At 50.6% G+C, this 22,937-nt stretch overlaps 1 protein-coding gene across 2 annotated transcripts in view; it reads right to left on the bottom strand.

The window, feature by feature from the left end:
• Positions 1-19,777, bottom strand: part of LOC115083446 (zinc finger protein 585A-like) — a 76,242-nt gene extending 56,465 nt beyond the window's left edge. For both annotated transcript variants that reach the window (XM_029587264.1, XM_029587263.1), the window contains exons 1-2: positions 19,656-19,777; positions 8,776-8,899 (exon numbers count right to left, since the gene is read on the bottom strand). The gene's annotated coding sequence lies outside the window, so the exon portion shown is untranslated. The remainder of the gene's footprint in view (positions 1-8,775; positions 8,900-19,655) is intronic.
• Between the last annotated feature and the right edge of the window lie 3,160 nt (positions 19,778-22,937).

Raw genomic sequence — 22,937 nt, 5'->3', positions numbered from 1 at the left:
TAGCAGGAGGAAAAGGAGGTAATGGCGCCTGCAGTCGGGATTTAAAGCCCTGTCGGGCTTTCTCTGGTTGGCTGGTAAGTTTCTGATTTGAGATAACTTCCATTTAGGAGTAGAGACTTCTAAGGGTAAGTTTAGAAGGGCGTGTTCAGGTTTCAAAATCACCTCTACCCCCATAATGCCGCTGAGCACTTCGGAAATAGTGGCCCAAAAGGCCAACACCTTGGGGCAAGTCCACCACATGTGATAGTAAGTGCCGACAAGCCCACATCCCTTCCAACCTTAACCGGCTTGGGAAGCCGACATCTTTTGAAGGCGTTCTGGCGAAAGATACCATCTCAGTAAAACTTTATAACAATTCTCTGCTAAAACAGTATACGGTGAACCCCGTTTTGTTGCTAATAATACTGCATCCCATTCCGATTCAGTTAACTCTCTCCCCAGGTCAAGTTCCCAGGCTCTAATATGCTTAGGTTTAGTCTGGGGTTCTTTATTAAGGTAGCTATAGAGTTGCGTGATTGCCTTCTGAAAGGTATCTGCCTGCTCACACCAATGTTCTAGTTGTGTTTTGCCCATACCCAGGCCTCTGTTAACTTCCTTTGTTTGGACAAAATGCCGAATTTGCAAGTATGCGAACACATCCATTGAAGACAGCTGGAAGCGTTCCTGTAACTGTGTTAAGGACATCACATGAGTTCCTGTCCACAGGTGTCCCAATGTTCGAATGCCCTTGTTCGCCCAACCCTGATATGTTTTCTGAAAACCCCCCGCAAACAAAACACAATTGTCCTGGATGCTGGAGGTGTGAAAATACTGTCTATCCCCCACCAGATAACTTTCCCATTTTTCCCAAATTGAGATAGTAGTCTGAACTGGAAGGGATAAATAAATAAGCGGTCGCCATGCCCCTCTGGGCAGCCAAAGTAGTGCTGCTAGAGGCATCTGACCTACAAAAGATTGTTCGATAATCCCCCATTGTTTCTGTACCCCCTTTCGATTCCAATCCACCGCAGCTCAGACCTGAGCAGCTATAAAATACCAGGTTAAGTTGGGCACCCCCAACCCACCCCTCAATTTAGATCGGTACATAACTAGACGAGCTATTCTTGGGGGTCTCCTTTCCCAGATGTATGAAAAAATTTTCTGTTGCCATTTTTTGAGAATCTTATTAGGTATATTAATTGGTAGCGATTGAAAGAGATACCCTAGACGCGGCAACACGTTCATTTTGACGGATGATATTCTCCCAAACCAAGAGAGATATAATTCTGACCAGCGATCGAGATCTCCAAAAATTTTTTGGATGAGAGGTGGATAATTTAGCATAAAGAGCTCTGAAGGGTCCCCACTCAAGTATACCCCTAAGTACTTAATTTTCTTTTGAGCCCATTGAAAAGGAAATAACACCTGAAGCTGAGGTACTTCCCCCGCTGGTACCGTAACATTTAAAATTTCCGATTTTTCAATATTAAGCTTAAATCCCGATACTGAGCTAAATGTGTGCAGCTCATCCAGCGTGGCTTGGAGCGTGAGCCGGGTTTGTTAAAGTAAATAATACGTCGTCAGCAAACATTGCCATTTTATAGGTTACACCCCCAACATCAATGCCCTCTATCTCCGGGTTCCTTCGGACTCTATTAGCCAAAGGTTCTAGGAATAACGCAAATAGCAACGGAGAGAGTGGGCACCCCTGCCGTGTCCCTCTACGGATGGGAAATGAGTCAGAGTATAGCCCATTCACTTTCACACGCGCTTTGGGATCAGTATATAGTTGCTGTATACAATTTAGAAAGAAGGGCCCAAAATTTAGCTGTTGTAATACCCGGAAAAGAAAAGGCCAGTGGACCATGTCGAATGCCTTTTCAGCGTCGACGGATAATAGGACCGCCGGGATATGTTGGTGTCGCACCCAACCCAATAAGTTCACCACCTTTCTAATGTTGTCCGCTGCCATCCTCCCTGGTATGAATCCCGCTTGGTCGGGGTGTACTAATCGGGCAATAATTCTATTAAGCCGGGTAGCCAAAATTTTGGCCAATAGCTTGAGGTCAATATTAAGAAGTGAGATTGGGCGATAAGAACCACAGTATGTTAAATCTCGCCCCGGTTTACCCAAGATGGTAATGCCCGCTACGTTTGCCCCTGGCCCCAGCGAAGACCCAGCCCGGAGAGAATTAAATAAGTCTTGCAAGGGGGTCACTAGACGTTCCAAGAATGTTTTGTAAAATTGGGGGGTATATCCATCCAATCCTGGAGCTTTGTTAGCTTTAAGCCCTTTAATAGCCTCTAAAATCTCCATCTGCGAGATCTCCATGTCCAAATATTCCCGCTCCTGTTCAGTTAAGCAGGGTAGAGCTGAGTCTTGCAAATAACTGGCTATATGATCCTCGGTGGGCGAGGAATGTGCATCGTATAAGTCCCCATAAAATTCTTGAAAACGACTGCGGATGTCTGGGGGCGATGTCAGTAGGTCCCCTTGAGCGGTTCTAATCTCGGTAATAAAAGACTGCGATACCTTCAACTTCAGGTACCGAGCCAACAATCTCCCGGATCTATTTCCCCACTCAAACTTGCCTTGAAGCAGTAAAAACGCTTTAGCCTTAAGGTCATTGTCTGCCAAGACTCTCAACTCGTCCCTAGCTTTTTGTAGTTTTGCATAACTGTTTTTGGACAGTGTCTGCCTGTGGTGGGCAGACAACTGTTGTATATCCCTTAACAGATTCTGGACGACCTGTTGCTTAAGGTGTTTAACATGAGATCCCTGTGCTACTAAATGCCCCCTTACCACTGCTTTCAGACAGTCCCATATAATGGCCGGACTTCCCGAATTAGTGCTAATATAATTCTGAATTTCATTAAACAGGTGTTTACAAAAATCCTCATTTACCAGGAGAGTATCATTGAGCTTCCAGGGGCGGAATCCCTTCTCTAGGATTCTGTCCGTTATCTCCAATCTAATGGAGGCGTGATCGGACCAGATTATATCAGCAATAGAGGCATCCCTCACCCTGCTCGCCAGGGATTTATCCACCAAATAGTAATCAATACGGGAATAGGTTTGATGGGGATTCGAGAAGAATGTATAATGGCGATCCTGCGCATGTCTCAGACGCCAAACATCTACCAAATTCCATTTAGTAAGGAAGGATTTCAACCTTTTCCTAGCCAGTCTCGTGCCCCCGCCCTGCCCACCTGAGTTATCCAAAGGAGGACATAATGTTAAATTAAAATCCCCCACCACTATAATGTGGCCATCCCCCTCATCCTGTAAAAGAGTGTCCATTTTGTCCAAAAACTCTTTCTGGTCTGTATTGGGAGCATATACATTTAAGATAGTAAACTTTTCTTTTTGGTACTCAAATCTCACTAGAACATATCTGCCGGCAACGTCTACTTTTTGTGCCTTGATAATATAATCATACCCTTGGGCAAAGAAAACACTAACCCCCGCATATTTGTGCTGCGTATTTGCATGTGCAGAAAATCTATGTGCAAACATGGGCCAATTCACTAGATGGTCGTACCGTCGTTGTAGGTGTGTTTCTTGTAAACAAATAATGCCTGCGGGGTTATGATTAAGATCCTGTTTCAAGAGATGCCTTTTCCTCGGGGTATTCAGCCCCTTCACATTAAGGGAAAATAGTGTAAGAGCCATCATAAGTCTACAGCTATCCCTAAGGGGCTATCCCCCCTATCTCCCCACCTTTCCTCAAACCCCTCCGGCCCCTGATTAGCATTGGAGCTACGTATACCTCCTAGAGCGTTGCATTCCCCAGTGTTACCCCCTGGGACCAATCTCCACCCTGATATTGGAGTCACATTTTTTGTCCCCGTTCCCTCCCCCCTCCCCTCTCCCGCTGTTCCCCCGCCAGAGTTCTCCGGCATCCCTGCAGTAGCAGGCTAGGTCGATGAACATCACCAAACCTGGCAGGCAACATGCCCTGCCCCACAATCCTGCCTATCCAGTGCTATACGTGTCCCCATCCAATTCTGCAGTGACCCCCCTCATACCAATCCACCACCATGAATTAAGCAACATGAAACGTGCAAAATCACATCATCCTGTGAATGTAAAACTTCAAAATAACGAAATAACTCAGTTCAACCAAGGACTCAGTCCCTAAGTCCACGAGGTGTTCCGTCTGAGCAGTGGCCCATCCAATCATCCGGTGCCAGTCGCCTCGTTGGCGTCCACTGTTTCTTGATTGCGCCGCAGTTGCTTGCCACCCTTTGTGACCCTCTGCCACCGCGGTGGATCCATTCTGTAAGTGTGCACTTTCTCGGTGTTGATGTGGACCGCCATCCCCGCCGCTTTCAAAATGGCCGCTGCTTCCTCTAAGGTCGTGGCTCTGGACGTAATGCCTTTGATGGTGATGGCTATCCCCACCGGGAACAACCAGCGGTATCTAAGCTGTTCCTTCCGCAGTAAAGCCGTTACTGGCTGAAAAGCTTGCCTCCGTTTGAGAGTACCCGGGGCCAAATCCGCGAAGACTTCTATTTGCTGCCCTTCCCACAGCCAGGACTGCTGCTGCCGGGAACACTGCCAGATGAGTTCTTTCACCGGAAAGCGTGTAAAACAGACGATGATGTCCCGGGGGAGGTTACCCGGCCGGGTGCCCAACGCTCTATGTGCCCGTTCGATATCGATATCGGTAGGGAGCTCCGCCGTGAATTTTCCCCCACCCTGACTGAGCAGGAATTTACTCACAGTCCGTACCACAGATGCGCAGTCTTTATATGCCTCAGTCTCCGGTATACCACGGAATCTTAAGTTGCAGCGCCTGCTTCTATTTTCCAAATCTTCGACTTTCATGGTCAGGGCCTCCCCCGATTTTGTCAGCTCCTCGCAGTGGGTTTTAAGTGTCTCTATTTTCTCGGCCTGCACTTCAAGGCGGAGATCACAATCATCCACCCGGCGTCCAATCTCCCCCATTTCTTCACGGAGCTCCGACATTTTTTCCATGAGTTCCGTTTTGTTATTTTTCATATCTCGTCGAATATCACTAAACCACTGCCGAAACTCAGTTCGGGTAGGCAGACTCTCTTCCATTAGAGGTGGTTCAGCTTCTGCCGAGCCCAGGTCCTCCCCGAGAGTATCCGCCATCTTAGGCTCCTCGCTGTCCCCCAGGCCCTCCAACGTTTCTCTCGTTTTCTGGTATGAATATTTCTTCAAATCAGTTACTCTCCGTCTAGTTGACATTTAGTTAGAGTCGTGGTAGTCTCCCCCTCTACAAATCACCTCGCACGGGGCAGGATGGATGGCGATTTAGGTTGTTAACGGATCATGGAGCTCGGGAGCTCAATCTCATGCTGCCATACCGGTTCGTGACGTCATCGCCTCTCCGGGGCCATCCATTTTTACTGGAGTGGTGTGTACAGGCTCCCGACTCAAACAGAATAACTAGACAGAGATCTGATCAAAGAAATAATAAAGGTGGGAAAGAAGGGGGAAGTGTTGATTGTTGGTGACTTTAATCTGCCGGACGTGGACTGGAGAATCCCTTCTGCAGAATCTAACAGAAGTGGAGAGATAGTGGATGCCCTGCAAGGGGCTCTGTTCAAATAAATGGTAATGGAACCCACGAGGGAGGGAGCTATATTCGACTTAGTGCTCACTAATGGAGATAATGTCTCTAATGTCCAGGTGGGTGCCCACCTCAGCACCAGTGATCATCAAACGGTATGGTTTCATATCACAAATTGGATACGGAGAAGAAGCACGAAGACCCAAGTTTTGCAGTTCAAAAACAAGGACTTTGAGGAAATGGGAAAGTACCTGGAGGAAGAACTAAAAGGCTGGGAGAACGAGAGAGATGTGGAACAACAGTGGACCAATCTAAAAGGAGCAATTACCAAGGCAACTAATCTATATGTTAGAAAAGTAAACAAAAGTAAGAGAAATAAGAAACTGATCTGGTTCTCAAAGGCTGATAAAAGCAAAAAGAACAGCATTCAAGAAATATAAAGGATCCCAAAATGAAGAACACAGAGAAGAATATCTGGTGAAACTGAGGGAGACGAAGAAATTAAGAAAGCAAAAAGTCAGGCGGAAGAAAGAATCGCCAAAGAGGTAAAGAGAGATGACAAAACATTTTTTAGATACATCAGAGAAAGGAGAAAGGTCCGAAGTGGTATAGGGAAATTGACAGGGGATAAGGAGCAATGTGTGGAGAGAGACGAAGAAATGGCAGAAATAATCAAATACTTCAGTTCAGTGTTCACTAAAGAGGACCCTGGAGAAGGACCGTCTCAATGTGATCTACTTGGATTTCAGCATAGCTTTGATACAGTCCCACATAGGAGGCTTGAGAATAAAATGAAATGGTTGGGAGTGAGCTCCAAGATGATGGCATGGATTACAGCGTGTGATGGTAAATGGGACCTAATCTGAAGAGAGAGTGGTGGTAAGTGGAGTGACACAGGGATCCATGTTGGGACCAGTTCTGTTCAATATCTTTGTGAGCGACCGGCGGAAGGGATAGAAGGTAAAGTTTGACTATTTGCGGATGATTCTAAGATCTTGATAGTGTACGAGGTAGTTGTGGGTGGATCCTTGGGCCGGTGGCAGATGGCCACACCCCCGGGGGAAGATCCAGAGAGGGGCCACCGGTCAGGCTCAGAGTTTGGAGACAGACACACACTAGTTCTTTTATTAGACAGTATATGGAACCACCAGAGGTGGCAGTAGTGAGCTGGAAGTGCCTGGCTGGGCTGTAGTCCCTCAGATACTGGAACAGCGATCCCAGGATGACTGAGCTGTAGAGAAACTGAATATAGAGTAGGCGGGGTACGCAGAGTTCAGGAACAGAACCTTGATGGTAACACTCACACAATAGTCTCTTAGAAGCAGCCCAGGAGTTGGAAAGGATTAGGCCCTCGAGGAGCGAGTACCTGGTTCCAGGGAAAGCTCTGAGAGAGAGAAGATAACTCACTGGTGTAGTAGGCAGCGATGGCTTCCAGGCAGAAGTAGTATTCAGTAGCAAGTACGAGTACGAGGGCCCTCGAGGAGCGAGTACCGGTTCCAGACTGCGATCTGAAAAGCAAAGAGAAAGCGAGGCCCCTGAGGAGCGGGTACCCCTGGTAAGTCCACGGAGGCAGACTAGGCAAGGAAATCCTGAAGTAACCTATCCTTTGCTAAATCAATTAGTTAGCGATATCAGAGACCTTAAATATCCGGTGGAGATGACATCACCTCAGGGGGACGCGCCACTGCTGGTACTTGAGTCGGGGCCGCGCCATGCGCGTGCCCTTAGGCTGCTGGGAAACATGGCGGAGTGCGGCATCCAGCCGGTCTGGGGACGCCGGAAGAGAACGGCACGATGACGCCTCGGCAGCCAAACTTCCAACAGGCAAAGAGGGAGTCGCCAAAGAGGTAAGGTGGGCGTAGTGGAGACATCGGGCAGTGACGGGCGCAACAGATCTGCAACAGTGTGGACATGCCGGAAGGAGTAGAGAGAATGAGAAGTGATTTAAGGAAGCTTGAACAGTATTTGAAGATTTGGCAGCTGGGATTCAATGCCAAGAAGTGCAGAGTAATACATATGGTGTGCAGTAATCCAAAAGAGCTGTATGTGATGGGGGATAAAGGGCTGTTGTGTAGGGAGCAGGAGAGGGACCTTGGGGTGATAGTGTTTGGTGATCTGAAGATGGCGAAGCAATGTGACAAGGTGATAGCTAAAGCCAGAAGGATGCTGGGTTGCACAGAGAGAGGAATATCGAGTAAGTAAAGGGAAGTGATAATCCCCTTGTACAGGTCCTTGGTGAGGCCTCACCTGGAGTACTGTGTTCAGTTCTGGAGACCGTATCTCCGAAGGGACAGAGACAGGATGGAGGCGATCCAGAGAAGGGCAACCAAAATGGTGGTGGGGTCTCCATCAAATGACTTATGAGGAGAGGTTGAAGGTCCTAAATATGTACACCCTGGAGGAGAGGAGGTGCAGGGGAGATAGGATACAGTCCTTTAGATACCTGAAAGGTTTTAATGATGCACAATCAACGACAAATCTTCTCCACTGGAAAGAAATCAGTAGAACTAGGGGTAATGAAATGAAACTCCAGGAAGGACGACTCAGAACCAATGTCAGGAAATATTTATTCATGAAGAGGGTGGTGGATGCCTGGAACGCCCTTCCAGAGGAGGTGGTGAAGACTAAAACCGTGAAGGATTTCAAAGGGGCATGAGATAAACACTGTGGGTCCCTAAAGGCTAGAGGATGGGAATGAAGAAAAGAGCGCATGGGGGTAACTTGCTGGTGTGGTGGTTACTACCCTTAACCAATAAACCTTCTTATGGTTAATGTAACTCCAACATAGTTCCTTGCTTCAATGGCAGGGGGAAATGTGGAAAACAGGAATAGGATTCAGACAACAACCAACAAGGACACTGAACTGTACAGTCTGGGGAAACAAACAAGCATGGGGGTAACTTGCTTGGTGCGGCAGTTTCTACACTTAACCAATAAGCCTGATACTTCACTTTTGATGCAGCTCCAAAATTACTCTGTGCTTTAAAGGCAAGGGGTAGCAGGAAACTGGAATCAAACAGTAACCAACAAAGACCCTGACATTGGCGGTCTGCAAATCTGATAAGTATGGGAGCTTGTTGGGCAGACTGGATGGGCCGTTTGGTCTTTTCTGCCATCCTTTCTAGGCCTCATGCACCTATTGGTATATCCAGGCCTTCTTGCACATCTCTGGTGTGGAGCTGACCCAGGGAAAAATGACTTTTAGTGAAACACCCCCTGTATTTACTAAAAATAGAGATAATGCAATCCTTACCCACAGAGCTCAGGATCTCATAATTCTCCTTCACATCCCTGTAAAGCTCCTTCTGTCCTTCATCTAAACATCCCCCTTCCTCCTGGGAGAAAGAGATAGCGAGGTCCTCAAACATCACCGGCACCTGAAACACAAACCTGAAACGCTCAGGGACACTTGGAGGGGCTCAGCTGGCTTTAATCTCTTATCATTTTATCATGGAAGAGGGGACACCAGGACCCCTCATCCCCAGGATCTGCCAGACTTGTTCCCCTGGAGTCAGATTCCTCTCTGGATCTCGGGGTTTGCAAGTCTAACTATGAAAAGATTCTATGATCCCAGAGACACAGAATATCAAATGCCTCTGCCTGGATAAATCAGTGAATAATAAAACCCAGGATCTGACAGAGCATTACCCAGAACCTCAGGAACATCTGATTCTGTCACATCAGGAGACGTCACTGTGCTCTCATCCTCCTGACTGCTCAGCCCCTAACCTTGGGTCATCTTTGATGCCGTTCCCTCCTTCTGCACATCCAAAACATTGCCAAAGTGCATTTATCCCTTCCTCTCTGAGCCTGCTCCCAAAACCCTCATCCCCTCTCTTATCAGCTCCTGCTTAGTCTTTTTTCAAATCAGGAGACTAATGAAATACAATCAATCAAACAATTAACAGGTCAGGAAGAGTTTGGTGTCCTGGGCAGTAACACGGCTCCCATTTCCAGTTATTTCCATGGCTCATATGCCGGGCCATTAAGTGATGTATTACATTTAAATGTACATTTATGGTTTTCTATAGCTTCCACCTCTGTAAGTACCTGCATGACTTCATAGCCTGCACAAATTTGGTGACATAAGAGAGAGGCACTCTGGGGGTAGGTGGGACATTTTGGGAGACATGTTCTTTTACATTTAAATGTTTTTATTGAAGACGCAATATTACATATGCAACAGAAGTCAGAAACCCATAATAAAAACGTAAGAATCCAACAGACAATCCTGTATGCATACAGTTGGAACCGGAATTGTACATCAAAATAGATACTGGTACCAATGCAGATTGTCAACATACAGAAAAGGAACGTAAGAAATAAAAGATTCATCGGTAACCAGTATGTCCTATCCATTTCGTGTCCTTTTTATCCCAAAAGACCCAGCCCTCCCTCCTCCCCCCCCCCAATGCTTGAGATGGCTGTAGTGGTGATTAGATGGTTTATAGGTACCCTACACAAAGGTGAGCGTGATCAGGGAAAGTAGATGAAATATTGTGAGTAATCCTCAAGCGACATCAGCATTGCATACACCATGGTCTTCTTGGCCAGTCCGGGGCCACAAGAAGCACCTGTCCCCTGTGTAAGTTTATCTTGTGAATGATTGCGCCTAGTAGGGGCCACGGTGGGAAGGCGTATAGCAGTGTCTCCTGTGGCCATGTCTGAACCAGGGTATCGATGCCTGGGGACTGAGGTTCCCGTCTGCGGCTAAAGTAACTAGGTACTTGAGCGTTGGACCGGTTTGCCAGAAGATCCATGGTTGGTGTTCCCCCAACGGTTCACTATCAATTGGAACGCTGTGGTCGACAGCTTCCATTCCCCTGGGTCTAGACTCTCTCTGCTGAGGTAATCCGCCGTGATGTTGTCTTTCCCGGCGATGTGGACGGCCGAGATCTCCTGGAGGTTCCCTTCTACCCACGACATTAGGGGGTCTATTTCCAGGGACACCTGTTGGCTTCTGGTTCCTCCCTGACGGTGAATGTATGCCACTGTAGTGGCGTTGTCCGACATTACCCTGACCGCTTTGTCTCGGAGTCTGTGACCGAACCGTAGGCAGGCTAGTCTGACTGCTCTGGCTTCTAGGCGATTGATGTTCCACCCTGATTCTTCTGCATTCCACTGCCCTTGGGCGGTTAGCTCTTCGCAGTGTGCTCCCCATCCTCGTAGGCTGGCATCCATGGTGAGTAGGATCCAGGTCGGTGAGGAGAGTCTTGTAGCCACCACCGTAGTTGGGTTCGAACTCTGCCCGGGAGCGGTAGACGTACGGTGTAGTTCTGAGACAGTGGGCTCCATCGCGATGGGAGTGAGCGCTATAGGGGCCTCATATGAGCTTGTGCCCATGGTACTACTTCCCGAGTGGATGCCATGAGACAGAGGACTTGTAGGTAATCCCATGCTGTGGGGCGATGTTCTCCAAGCAGGGTTCGTAAGTTTTAATTTCCTCGCCGGTGTCAAGGAAATTAAAGACCAGGTGCTTGTCTTCCCTGGTGTCGAATCGGACTCCTAAGTATTCGAGGGTCTGTGAGGGTTGCAGACAGCTCTTGTTTGTGTTGACCACCCATCCGAGACTCTCCAGCAGGGTCTGGACTCTGCTTGTTGCCCGGCGACTTTCCTCTGGGGATTTCGCCCTGATCAACCAATCGCCTAGGTAAATTAAAGACCAGGTGCTTGTCTTCCCTGGTGTCGAATCGGACTCCTAAGTATTCGAGGGTCTGTGAGGGTTGCAGACAGCTCTTGTTTGTGTTGACCACCCATCCGAGACTCTCCAGCAGGGTCTGGACTCTGCTTGTTGCCCGGCGACTTTCCTCTGGGGATTTCGCCCTGATCAACCAATCGCCTAGGTAAGGATATATGAGGATTCCCTCCTTCCTCAGTGCTGCCACCACCACTATTATCTTGGTGAACGTCTGGGGTGCTGTGGCTAACCCGAAGGGTAAAGCCCGGAACTGGTAGTGATGGTCCAGGATTTTGAAGCGAAGGAAGCGCTGATGTTCTTGATGGATCGGAATGTGTAGGTAGGCTTCCGACAGATCCAGGGATGTGAGGAATTCTCCCGGTTGTATTGCCCTTATTACAGAGCGTAGGGTTTCCATGCGGAAGCGGGGGATCCTCAGGTGGCGGTTGACTGACTTGAGGTCCAGGATGGGCCTGAACGTTCCCTCTTTCTTGGGGACGATAAAATAGATGGAATAGTGTCCAGTATTTATTTGTTGCGGAGGCACTGGGGTTATGGCCTCTAGGGCCAGTAATCTGGTCAGAGTCACCTCCACTGCCATCCTCTTGTAGGGGTCGTGGCAGGGGGATTCCACGAACTTGTCCGGAGGGGTTCTGAGGAAGTTCAGGTAGTACCCCTCTCGAATGATGGTTAGGACCCACTTGTCCAAAGTTATCTCGACCTATCTTTGGTAGAAGAGGGCAAATCTGCCCCCTATGGCTTCTTCCATTGGACGGGTAGGCCGAATCTCATTGTGGGGTGCGGCTGGTGCCGGGGCCCGAGCTGGTTCCCCTTTTGTTGTCCTTGTTCCGAAAGGACTGGTTCCTGCCTGCAGGACGAGGCGCATGATAAGGGTTTCTGTATGGATTGAAGCGTTGCGAACCTCTGCCCCTGGAGGATCGGGGGAAGGGTCATTGGTGTTTCTTATTCTTGTCCTCCAGTAGTCGCAGCAATGGAGATTCACACCATTTGTCAGCCAGTTTCTCTAGTTTGCTGCCGAACAGGAGGGATCCCTTGAAGGGCATCCTTGTGAGTCGCATTTTGGAAGCTGCGTCTGCCGACCATCTTCGGAGCCAGAGTTGCCTCCTGACTGCCACAGCTGATGACACTCCTCTAGCCACTATGCGCACCAGATCGGAAGCAGCATCCACAAGAAATGAGACTGCTGGTTCCATAGCTTCCCCAGGGGTGTTGCTCCTGGTCTGTGATAGGCAGGCATGTGTCACCACGGTGCAGCAGGCCGCTATTTGTAGGGACATAGCGGCGACATCAAAGGACTGTTTAAGGATGGATGCCAGACATCGGTCATGAGCATCTTTGAGAGCTGCACCACAGTCCACTGGGAAGGTGATGCGCTTCCAGACTGCGCAGCCCATGGAATCCACTTTTGGGCATGTCAGAAGGTCTTTGGCCGCCGGGTCCAGGGGGTACATGGCTGCCATAGCCCGTCCCCCTTTGAATGAGGACTCTGGAGCACTCAATTCCAGGTCAATTAGTTGCTGGACGGCTTGTAACAGAGGGAAATGGCGGGAAGTCTGGCGGAGTCCCTCTAGCAGGGGATTTGTCTTAGGTTCCCTGAAGCGTTTGTGCCCGGGATAGCGAGCTCCTTCAGGCTGTGGGTGACCAGGTCTGGGAGCTCGTCCTTGGTGAAGAAGTGTCTCATGGTCCGATGAAGCTCTGTCCCCGGGGAGGGTTCCCCCTCTTCTAGGGGCTCTGATTCCTCTTCCGAGTTGTCCGTGTCCCCGTAGATGGGACTACTGGGCGGTGGAAACTGGGGCCTGGGACATGGAGGTCTTCTGGTGGAGGCCGTGACTGATTTGCCGGAGGCTCCGTCTGCATGTGAACGAAGGTGTGTAGGCCTTTGAAGAATTCCACCCATGAGATGGATGCTGGGTCCAAGCTAGGGGGCGCTGAGTCCCTGGGGGTTCCCTTTTGAAGGGGAGTCCCGCTGAAATTTTCTAGGTCTGGGGTACTCATTGAGGAGCTAGTACTCGGCCCTGGGTGGGATGGCCCTGAGCTGGATCTCCCAGGGCCTCCTCGCACTGGACGCACAGGGCGCTGGCCTCTTCGTTTTGGGCGGCTCTGATATGGCATGCTGGGCAGAGGCCTTGGGCCTTGATCTCCGTTTCCTGTGGTGCATTTAATTGGCGCGTAAATATTTATGCGCTTAAGTGTGAAGATGTGCGCGCGGGTTGTGTGCGCACAGGAGTGCGCCTAAGCCGTAGATATGAGCCCGGCCCAGTAAACGCGTGCAGTGCGCGTATCTTATGTGCACGGCTCTTGTGCGTGTAACTTGTGCGCGCATGAGATTTTGTGCGCCTAGTGAGCCTTGTGTGTCCGGGTCGAAGCGAACGAATGGGGCCAAAATGGCGATGGCGACCACGTGGGCAATATGACAACCACTTCGGAGGGTCTCCATGTGGGAGGGACCCTTTATTTATTTATTTAAAAATTTATTTATTTGTATACCGTTTTTACAAACAATGTTTAATTCTAACCGGGCCTAGCCCTGCTAGGGCGGATCAACTCGGTGGCACTGGTCCCGGCTGGCGACCTGTGCGACTCCTCGAACCTCGGAGACCAGAGTCTTAGGAGAAGATTTCTACCTTACCTTGTCTTAGGCGCTTCCCTGTTTCGTTCCGGGCGGTCTCCGGCGGCGGGGGGAGAGGGCAAATACCTTCACCGCCGCGCTCAGGATGCACCCGCTGCGCCTCAGCCACGCCCAAAATCGGGGGCTAGGTCCCTGCCGAGGATCGGCCGCCGGACCAAGGCTTACCTCCGAGGGACCATGGAAATCACCTCGGGAATTCTCGACTGGGGAAGGGATCCAAGGGTATCACCGCAGGAGAGTGGGGCTTGTCTGTAGAGTAAGTTTTCTTCCGAATTTAGGGTTTTTCTCTGTTGAATTTGCTCTAACGCTGTGAGAGCGTGCAGATAGTCCCTAACTGCTATGGAGATGGAAAATACTGAAGAGCTGCACTTCCTGCAGGGGTAAATGTACTAGGAGCTGATGTCAGATTGAAATCTGATCCGTCTCCAACTGCTAAGAGGAGTACACTATACCCATTGGTCCTGAGTCCATCTGCTACATGCTAGGAAACTGAGGTTACTGCAGGGGTCTATCTAGAGTGACCTCAGCTTTGAAATCTGACTCCTTCTCCCATCTGCTAGCAGAACAGAACATAATCCACTGGTCCTGAGTCCATCTGCTACACGCTAGGAAATATATATTTTCTCCTTAATAGTAAATGAATGGTAGCATACCACTATTTCTCTAGGTTTATTAGCCAACTTGGGCCCTAGAGTCCTATGGGCCTGATCTACTATGATGGTTTGTTCAGGGGCCTCAGTGAGTGCAGCGCAGTCATTTAGAAAAAAAGAGATTTTTTCTACCACTGCGATGCAGTCTGAGAATTCCTCTGACTCTGGCACCCCCCGGATGCGAATGTTGCTCCGCCAACTGCGATTTTCAACATCCTTTAGCTTCTCAGATAGGGTGCGACAAGTCTCTTGGAGGTATAGGTGTTCCCTCTGCATGGTGGCCCAGCTTTCTCCCTGAATATCGAGGCGGATCTCAGCCTCATCGACCCGCCGGCCTAGTTCTGCTGTTTCTTCCCGCATATCCGCGACTAATGCTGCTATCTCCGATCTATACGTTTTGAAATCTTGCCGGAGCTCTATAAACCAGCCTCTTATCTCCGTGCGAGTAGGGTATGCGCTGTCCAGATCATTCATATCGCCACAATCTTCCTCCATTTCGGTGATCGGGTCCTCCGTCGCCGTATTGGATCTCCCTGGGTCAGCATCGTCTCCACCACGGGTGAACGAATATTTGCGCAGGTCGATAGCTCTCCTCTTCGTGGTCATTACTGATCCGTTAAGGAAGACCTTAGAAGGCGCTGGGTCAGTTTTTAGGCTCTTTTGCGAATATAAGGCGTGCTTTATGCCCAGTGTGCATGGGGAGCAAGGAGATTAAGCTGCTCGCACAAGGAGTGACGTCACTTCCTCCGGGAGACTTATTCTAAATCTGTGTGGTTGACTTTAAATCTCGAAGTGGGTGAGAGTTAGCGGCTCATTTAGAGCTAAAGTTTGCATCTACTAATTACGCATAAGTCTGCTTTTTGTGTTCGCCGTTGCACGTGAATCTCTGTGCGCAGATGCATTTATACTCTCTTGTATGTAAACAGTATCCCCGCCCCAGCTCTTCCCCCAGAACACACCTCTCTCTTACTGTTTCACGCACAACCCGAGGACAATGTTCAAAAGCCCATTTACAGGCACAATCCTGGGTTTTATGCACAGAAATTCTTCTTCAGATTAGCTCTAAAAGTACAAGTGTACACTGTGCTTTCCCCTAACTGTTTTCTCTGTTGTCCAGGACATATCAGGAGGTACACGAGGACTCTGACTGTATCACTACTATTGCTTATCACTTCTATAGCGCTCCTCAACATATGCAGTGCTGTACAAAAACATAGAAGAGAAAGTCCCTGCTCAGGAGAGCTTACAATCTAATTAAAATAAACATACAGGGCAAAAGAGACGTGGGGAATTAATTTTATTACAAAAATGGTTTAACAATTAATGACATTTCGGCCGATTCAGTAAAGTCCGCGGGAGAGCGTGTGAACGTCCGCTCTCCCGGCGCGCGCGATACAGTATTTAAACGAGGCCCGGAGGTAGAAATGGGCCAAAGGAGGCGCTAGGGACACTAGAGCGTCCCTAGCGCCTCCTTTTGGCTCGCAGTGGCGGCTGTCAGCGGGTTTGACAGCCGACGCTCAATTTTGCTGGCGTCAGTTCTCGAGTCCGCTGACAGCTACGGGTTCAGAAACTGGACACCGGAAAAATTGAGCATCCGGTTTTCGACCAGACAGCCGCCGGCCGACTTCAAATTTTTTTTTTCTTTACTTGTTTTACCCTTTGGGACCTCCGACTTAATATCGCCATGATATTAAGTCGGAGGGTGCACAGAAAAGCAGTTTTTACTGCTTTTCTGTGCACTTTCCCGATGCCCGAAGAAATTAGCGCCTATCTTTGGGTAGGCGCTAATTTCTGAAAGTAAAACGTGAGGCTTGGCTGCACATTTTACTTACTGAATCGCGCGGGAATAATTAATAGGGCCATCAACATGCATTTGCATGTTGAAGGCGCTATTAGGATTGGCGGATTGGACGCGCGTTTTCCGCCCCTTACTGAATAAGGGGTAAGGGAAAACGCGCGTCCAATGGCGTACTGTACTGTATCGGCCCGATTGTAAGAAATAATCAAGGAATAAGATTTAAAAGGAACCGACGAGAGAGGGAGCAACTTTAAATCTAATTCTCAGTGGAGCACAGGATTTGGTGAGAGAGGTAACTGTGGTGGGGCCGCTTGGCAATAGTGATCCTAATATGATCAGATTTGAATTAATGACTGGAAGGGGGACAATAAGCAAATCCACGGCTCTCGTGCTAAACTTTCAAAAGGGAAACTTTGGTAAAATGAGAAAAATAGTTAGAAAAAAACTGAAAGGAACAGCTATAAAGGTAAAAAGTGTGCAAGAGGCGTGGATATTGTTAAAAAATACCATCCTAGAAGCACAGTCCAGATGTATTCCACACATTAAGAAAGGTGGAAAGAAGGCAAAACGATTACTGGTGATTTCGATCCACCTCTGATAAAGAGAGCGAGGCAAGAAGGGTGTAACAGTGCAAAGCTGTAATGCCCCTGGGGTCATCCGGAGGAATGGTTCGCGACATGACAATGCCTGTAGTTCAGAGATGCGACGAGCTGAGTATACTGCCAGCAGGAACATCATTTTCGAAGTTAACAGGTGTAAGGGCAGACTGGGCAGTGGCCAAAAGGGAGGCCCTGCCAAAAACTGGCCTCTGCAAGGATGGCCGGAGGTGCTTTACCCCTTTCAGAAAACGGGCCATGTCCAGATGCTCCAACAGGCGGGTTCCATTCACTTCGCCTCTGAAACAGGAGAGAGCTGCTATCTGGACCTTTAAGGAGTTATAAGGGACAACCCTTTATTCACGCCGTCCTGCTAAAATTCCAGAACCAGAGGGATTTTGGCCGTCTGAGGGGCAACACCGCGTTCCTCGCACTAACCCTCAAATAATCCCCAGACCCGCGTATATGCGCGCGGAGCAAGGTGGTAAATACTCGTGAAGGACCGGACCCTGCTGGAGCAGATCCCTGTGTGGTGAGAGGCACAGGGGTTTCTCCACCAGAAGCCTCCACATGTCTGCGTACCACGGGCGTCCGGAGCCACTAGAAGGACTAATCTCCAGTGGTGCTCGATCTTGCGAATGGCCGTTGGATTGCCCTCTCCTGAGGCGGACGTAACCCCGGCATCACTCGGATCTGGGGTGCTACCAGATAACATCGTGGCTGACCCATCTTCTGAATGGGAGTTGCCGGGCTTGGAAAAGTTCGGGGAGTCCAAACCTCAATGGGCCTCCTCACAGTGCTGACACAGGAAGGACTCCAGGTCACACGGTGCAGCCCTCATAGGGAAAGCACAAAGAGTGTCGCTTGTGCTTCTTTGAGGCAGGAGCCATAATTAGTGGTAATCTGTGTGTTCAGCCGGCTAGCGGCTGAATTCGAGTGCCTCTCTCAGCTTCCTGCACCAGCTGCCTTTCAGCTGCTTCAGCAGCAAAGTCCATGCCAGGAACTGGCTATCGGACTAAGGCTCACCGCTGAGGGATCTCGGAAATCACTTCAAGAATTCTCGACTGGGGGAGTTCCTTTAGCTCAATCTTTCTCCAAATTTAAAGGTAAAATTTCCTCTTCTATAGAGGACTGCAATCCTATTGTGGGGCAGGGAGAGCCTCAGGAACCTGGGAGTCCACCTGGAGGAAGCTTGGAGAGAAAGTCGAAGCTCGCCTCGGGACGTGGAGGGGGTCTGCCGTGACTGGTCTCCTTCCGTGGTCAGGCCTTGGTGGTGAACCAATTGGGGAGTAGCACGCTGTGGCATCGCCACACCGCCCTGAGCCTGACCCTGAAGCTGCTGGATTTCTTCTGGGCGGATAGGGAGCACTGGGTCTCCGCGAGGGACCTGGCTCTTCCCTGGGGAGAGGGTGGACAAGGGATCGTGTGCCTGAGAAGTCTGGTGCACACCTTCCGTCTTCGGGCCCTGCAGAGATATCTGTACATGGAGCCCGCTCTGCGAAGGTGACCGCTGGCGATGCATTTTTTCCGGCAAGCAGACAACCTGCGATACGACTGTCAGCTACTTGTCTTAGACACGAGAGGACTCTCCCCTCGTTGCCTCTCGCGGCTGCTGGAATTCTACAAAGATATGCTGACGGTTTGGAGACTGCTGGGCATGACCGGGGGAATGGCTACCTGGAACCGGGTCTTCCTGGGAGAACCTCTTCTGCATAACCCCGCTCTGGGTTTGCAGGGGTTGGAGAACCCGGGCCTGAGACGTCATCTGGTCGTGGCTCGGGTGAATATGATCAGGGACCTGCTAGAAGCCCCGATCGCTACTGTCGAGCGCATCTACCAGAAGGTGCCGGCGCTCTCCGAATTCTAGAGGACGCTATACCCGAGAGGACCCTGCAAGCTGGGGATCCCCCCCCGGTTCTGCTGGTAGGGCCTACGGTACCAAGAGGCAGGTCCTCCCGGGAAACCTAACCTCCTTGGGCCCACAGCCGGATCTGCCCCTAACGGGTAGATCCTAACTGTGTCTTGGTAGGACCTGGGCCTGCTGGTGACCCACAGGGTGCAGCGCCTCACACGCCCTGGCAGGAAGAGTTGGGAGTGGGCCAGGGAGACAGGAGAGTCCCCACTGGGAATCGTTCTACTCTGGGATGATTCCCGGCTACGAAGGGAACCGCTCCTGGAGGCTGCTGCACGGAGCCGTGGCCGCCGGCAGGTGCAGGGCAGACCCCTCCTGTCCTTTCTGCGGTCGGGAGGAGGACCTTTTCCCACCTGGGACTCAAGTGTCCCAGGGTGACCCCTGCCCTGGCCTTTCCTAAGGGATTATTTTCGGGCTTTTGGTTGAATTCCCCCCCCCCTGCTGATCTACGGGCAAGCGACCAGGAGGGGGGGGGGGGGGCCTCTGCGCCAGAGGGAGGACCTGGTCACCTTTCTCCCGTCCGCTGCCAGGCACTCAGTCAGGCGGTGGAGGCAGAGGATGCAGGCCGGGGTCAGTGGTGCGCGCCCGGATAAAAGCAGAGCCGGGCGGGGGAGTTCAGCCAGGGGTGTGCAGTGCACAGGGTGATCTGCTGCCCTCCCTCCCCAGTCTGAATTCTTTAATTTCTGCACTGCTGGGTGCCCTCTTCCCTCCTCTGACAGAGGACTGGTAGAGGGGCCCTTCCTATTCCCCCCTCCCCTGAAGAGGGGACTCCCCCTCATTGTGTTAGAAAATGTGGCAGGGACCCCAGAAAAAGAAAAAGAGCAGCCGGAGAGAGAGCGCGCGCGCTTACCCTGCGGGGCTGAGCTTTACTGCAGTCGCTGATTTCTCCTTAAGAAAAGGAAATTCCCGGGTTAGGAGGGGGGGGGAGGAGCTCTCCCTCTGCCTGACCTCGTGCGTCTTCCTCTTCCGCAGGCACCGCCCCCTTCTGCTGACTTCACCTCCTGCCCCCTCCGATTGGATGCGGCCTCTGATGAGTCATCACTCTGCGACTGCTTGCGGAGCTGCTGCCTATGATGACTCATCACTCTGCGACTGCCGGCGGGGCTGCTGCCTCTGATGACTCATCGTTCTGCGACTGCTGGCGGGGGCTGCTGCCTCTGATGAGTCATCACTCTACGACTGTTGGCGGGGGTGCTGCCTAAAATAATCATCACTCTGCGCCTGCTGGCGGGGCTGCTGCCTCTGATGAGTCATCACTCTACGACTGTTGGCGGGGGTGCTGCCTATGATAATCATCACTCTGCGCCTGCTGGCGGGGGCTGCTGCCTCTGATGAGTCAACACTCTACGACTGTTGGCGGGGGTGCTGCCTATGATAATCATCACTCTGAGCCTGCTGGCGGGGGCTGCTGCCTATGATGACTCATCACTCTGCGACTGCTGGAGGGGGCTGCTGTCTCTGATGACTCATCGCTCTGCGACTGCTGGCGGGGTTGCTGCCTCTCATGAGTCATCATTCTGCGACTGCTGCTGCCCATGTGAGGAAAGAAGGCACTCGGTTAAGACTGTAGAGAAGGCAGAGGGAAACAGGATCCTCCTACAAGCTTCCTAATCTGCTGTACCAAGCTTACTGTGAAACATAGTTAGCCATGATCAAAATCAACACATAGAATGTAAAGATAATTAATGTTTACTGTTTATTTTATTTGTGAATGTAATTCTCAAATCACCCACACATGCCATGCAAGCATCAAATAGAATTAGGTAGGTAAAGATCTGAACCAATTTCAGTTAAAATTTCAAGGTGACAGGCTCTGTATCCCTGCACCCATCCCCTGATCCTTCCAGTCCTAGAGGTGACAGGCTCTGTATCCCTGCGCCCATCCCCTGATCCCACCAGTCCTAGAGGTGACAGGCTCTGTATCCCTGCGCCCATCCCCTGATCCCACCAGTCCTAGAGGTGACAGGCTCTGTATCCCTGCGCCCATCCCCTGATCCCACCAGTCCTAGAGGTGACAGGCTCTGTATCCCTGCACCCCTCCCCTGATCCCTCCAGTCCTAGAGGTGACAGGCTCTGTATCCCTGCTCCCATCCCCTGATCCCTCCAGTCCTAGAGGTGACAGGCTCTGTATCCCTGCTTCCGTCCCCTGATCCCTCCAGTCCTAGAGGTGACGGGCTCTGTGTCCCTGCTCCCGTCCCCTGATCCCTCCAGTCCTAGAGGTGACGGGCTCTGTGTCCCTGCTCCCATCCCCTGATCCCTCCAGTCCTAGATGTGACAGGCTCTGTATCCCTGCTTCCGTCCCCTGATCCCTCCAGTCCTAGAGGTGACGGGCTCTGTGTCCCTGCTCCCGTCCCCTGATCCCTCCAGTCCTAGAGGTGACGGGCTCTGTGTCCCTGCTCCCATCCCCTGATCCCTCCAGTCCTAGAGCTGACGGGCTCTGTATCCCTGCTCCCATCCCCTGATCCCTCCAGTCCTAGAGGTGACAGGCTCTGTATCCCTGCGCCCATCCCCTGATCCTTCCAGTCCTAGAGGTGACAGGCTCTGTATCCCTGCGCCCATCCCCTGATCCCACCAGTCCTAGCGGTGACAGGCTCTGTATCCCTGCGCCCATCCCCTGATCCCTCCAGTCCTAGAGGTGACAGGCTCTGTATCCCTGCACCCCTCCCCTGATCCCTCCAGTCCTAGAGGTGACAGGCTCTGTATCCCTGCTCCCATCCCCTGATCCCTCCAGTCCTAGATGTGACAGGCTCTGTATCCCTGCTTCCGTCCCCTGATCCCTCCAGTCCTAGAGGTGACGGGCTCTGTGTCCCTGCTCCCGTCCCCTGATCCCTCCAGTCCTAGAGGTGACGGGCTCTGTGTCCCTGCTCCCATCCCCTGATCCCTCCAGTCCTAGAGGTGACAGGCTCTGTATCCCTGCTCCCATCCCCTGATCCCTCCAGTCCTAGAGGTGACAGGCTCTGTATCCCTGCTCCCATCCCCTGATCCCTTCAGTCCTAGAGGTGACGGGCTCTCTATCCCTGCACCCCCATCCCCTGATCCCTCCAATCCTAGAGGTGACAGGCTCTGTATCCCTGCTCCCATCCCCTGTTCCCTCCAGTCCTAGAGGTGATGTCCTGAAGTCCTAGAGGGATGCATAAAATCACTCTTCTGGACTGATCCAGGGTACGAACAGGAACCACTTTCCTTAAAAGATGAAATGAAATGCCCAATGTCTCTTTTGCACTGTATGTTTGTCTTGATTACATTATAAGCTCTATTGAGTAGGGACTGTCTTTTATATGTTTTTGTAGAGTGCTATGTACATCGAGTAGCACTATGGGAATGATAATTAGTAGTAGTAACTGATTTGTACCTTTAGGAATCACTGTCCCATGGGTCCATGTCATCAATAAGAACTTAAGAAATTGCCATGCTGGGTCAGACCAAGGGTCCATCAAGCCCAGCATCCTGTTTCCAACAGAGGCCAATCCAGGTCACAGGTACCCGGCAGGATTCCTAAATTACAAAAGAACATAAGAAATTGCCATGCTGGGTCAGATCAAGGGTCCATCAAGCCCAGCATCCTGTTTCCAACAGTGGCTAATCCAGGCCACAAGAAACTGGCAAGTACCTAAAAACTAAGTCTATTCCATGTTATTGATGCCAGTAATAGCAGTGGCTATTCTTAGTCAACTTGATTAATATCAGTTAATGGACTTCTCCTCCAAGAACCTATCCAAATCTTTTTTAAACCCAGCTACACTAACTGCACTAACCACATCCTCTGGCAACAAATTCCAGAGCTTTATTGTGCGTTGAGTGATAAAGAATTTTCTCCGATTAGTCTTAAATGTGCCCCATGCTAACTTCATGGAGTGCCCCCTAGTCCTTCTATTATCCGAAAGAGTAAATAACCGATTCACATCTACCCGTTCTAGACCTCTCATGATTTTAAACACCTCTATCATATCCCCCCCTCAGTCGTCTCTTCTCCAAGCTGAAAAGTCCTAACTTCTTCAGCCTTTCCTCACAGGGGAGCTGTTCCATCCCCTTTATCAGAAATCATACTCCTAGAAAGAAAAACTAGTCCAACCCCTCTACCTCCTCTAAACCTCGAGAACCAGATGTCAGAAATCTCCCCTGTCTCTCATGC

Source organism: Rhinatrema bivittatum, chromosome 2 (assembly GCF_901001135.1).
Source record: "Rhinatrema bivittatum chromosome 2, aRhiBiv1.1, whole genome shotgun sequence".
Taxonomy (NCBI): Eukaryota; Metazoa; Chordata; class Amphibia; order Gymnophiona; family Rhinatrematidae; genus Rhinatrema; species Rhinatrema bivittatum.
The sequence above is the reverse complement of the archived record's forward strand: the minus strand, read 5'-3'. Positions and strand labels throughout refer to the sequence as shown.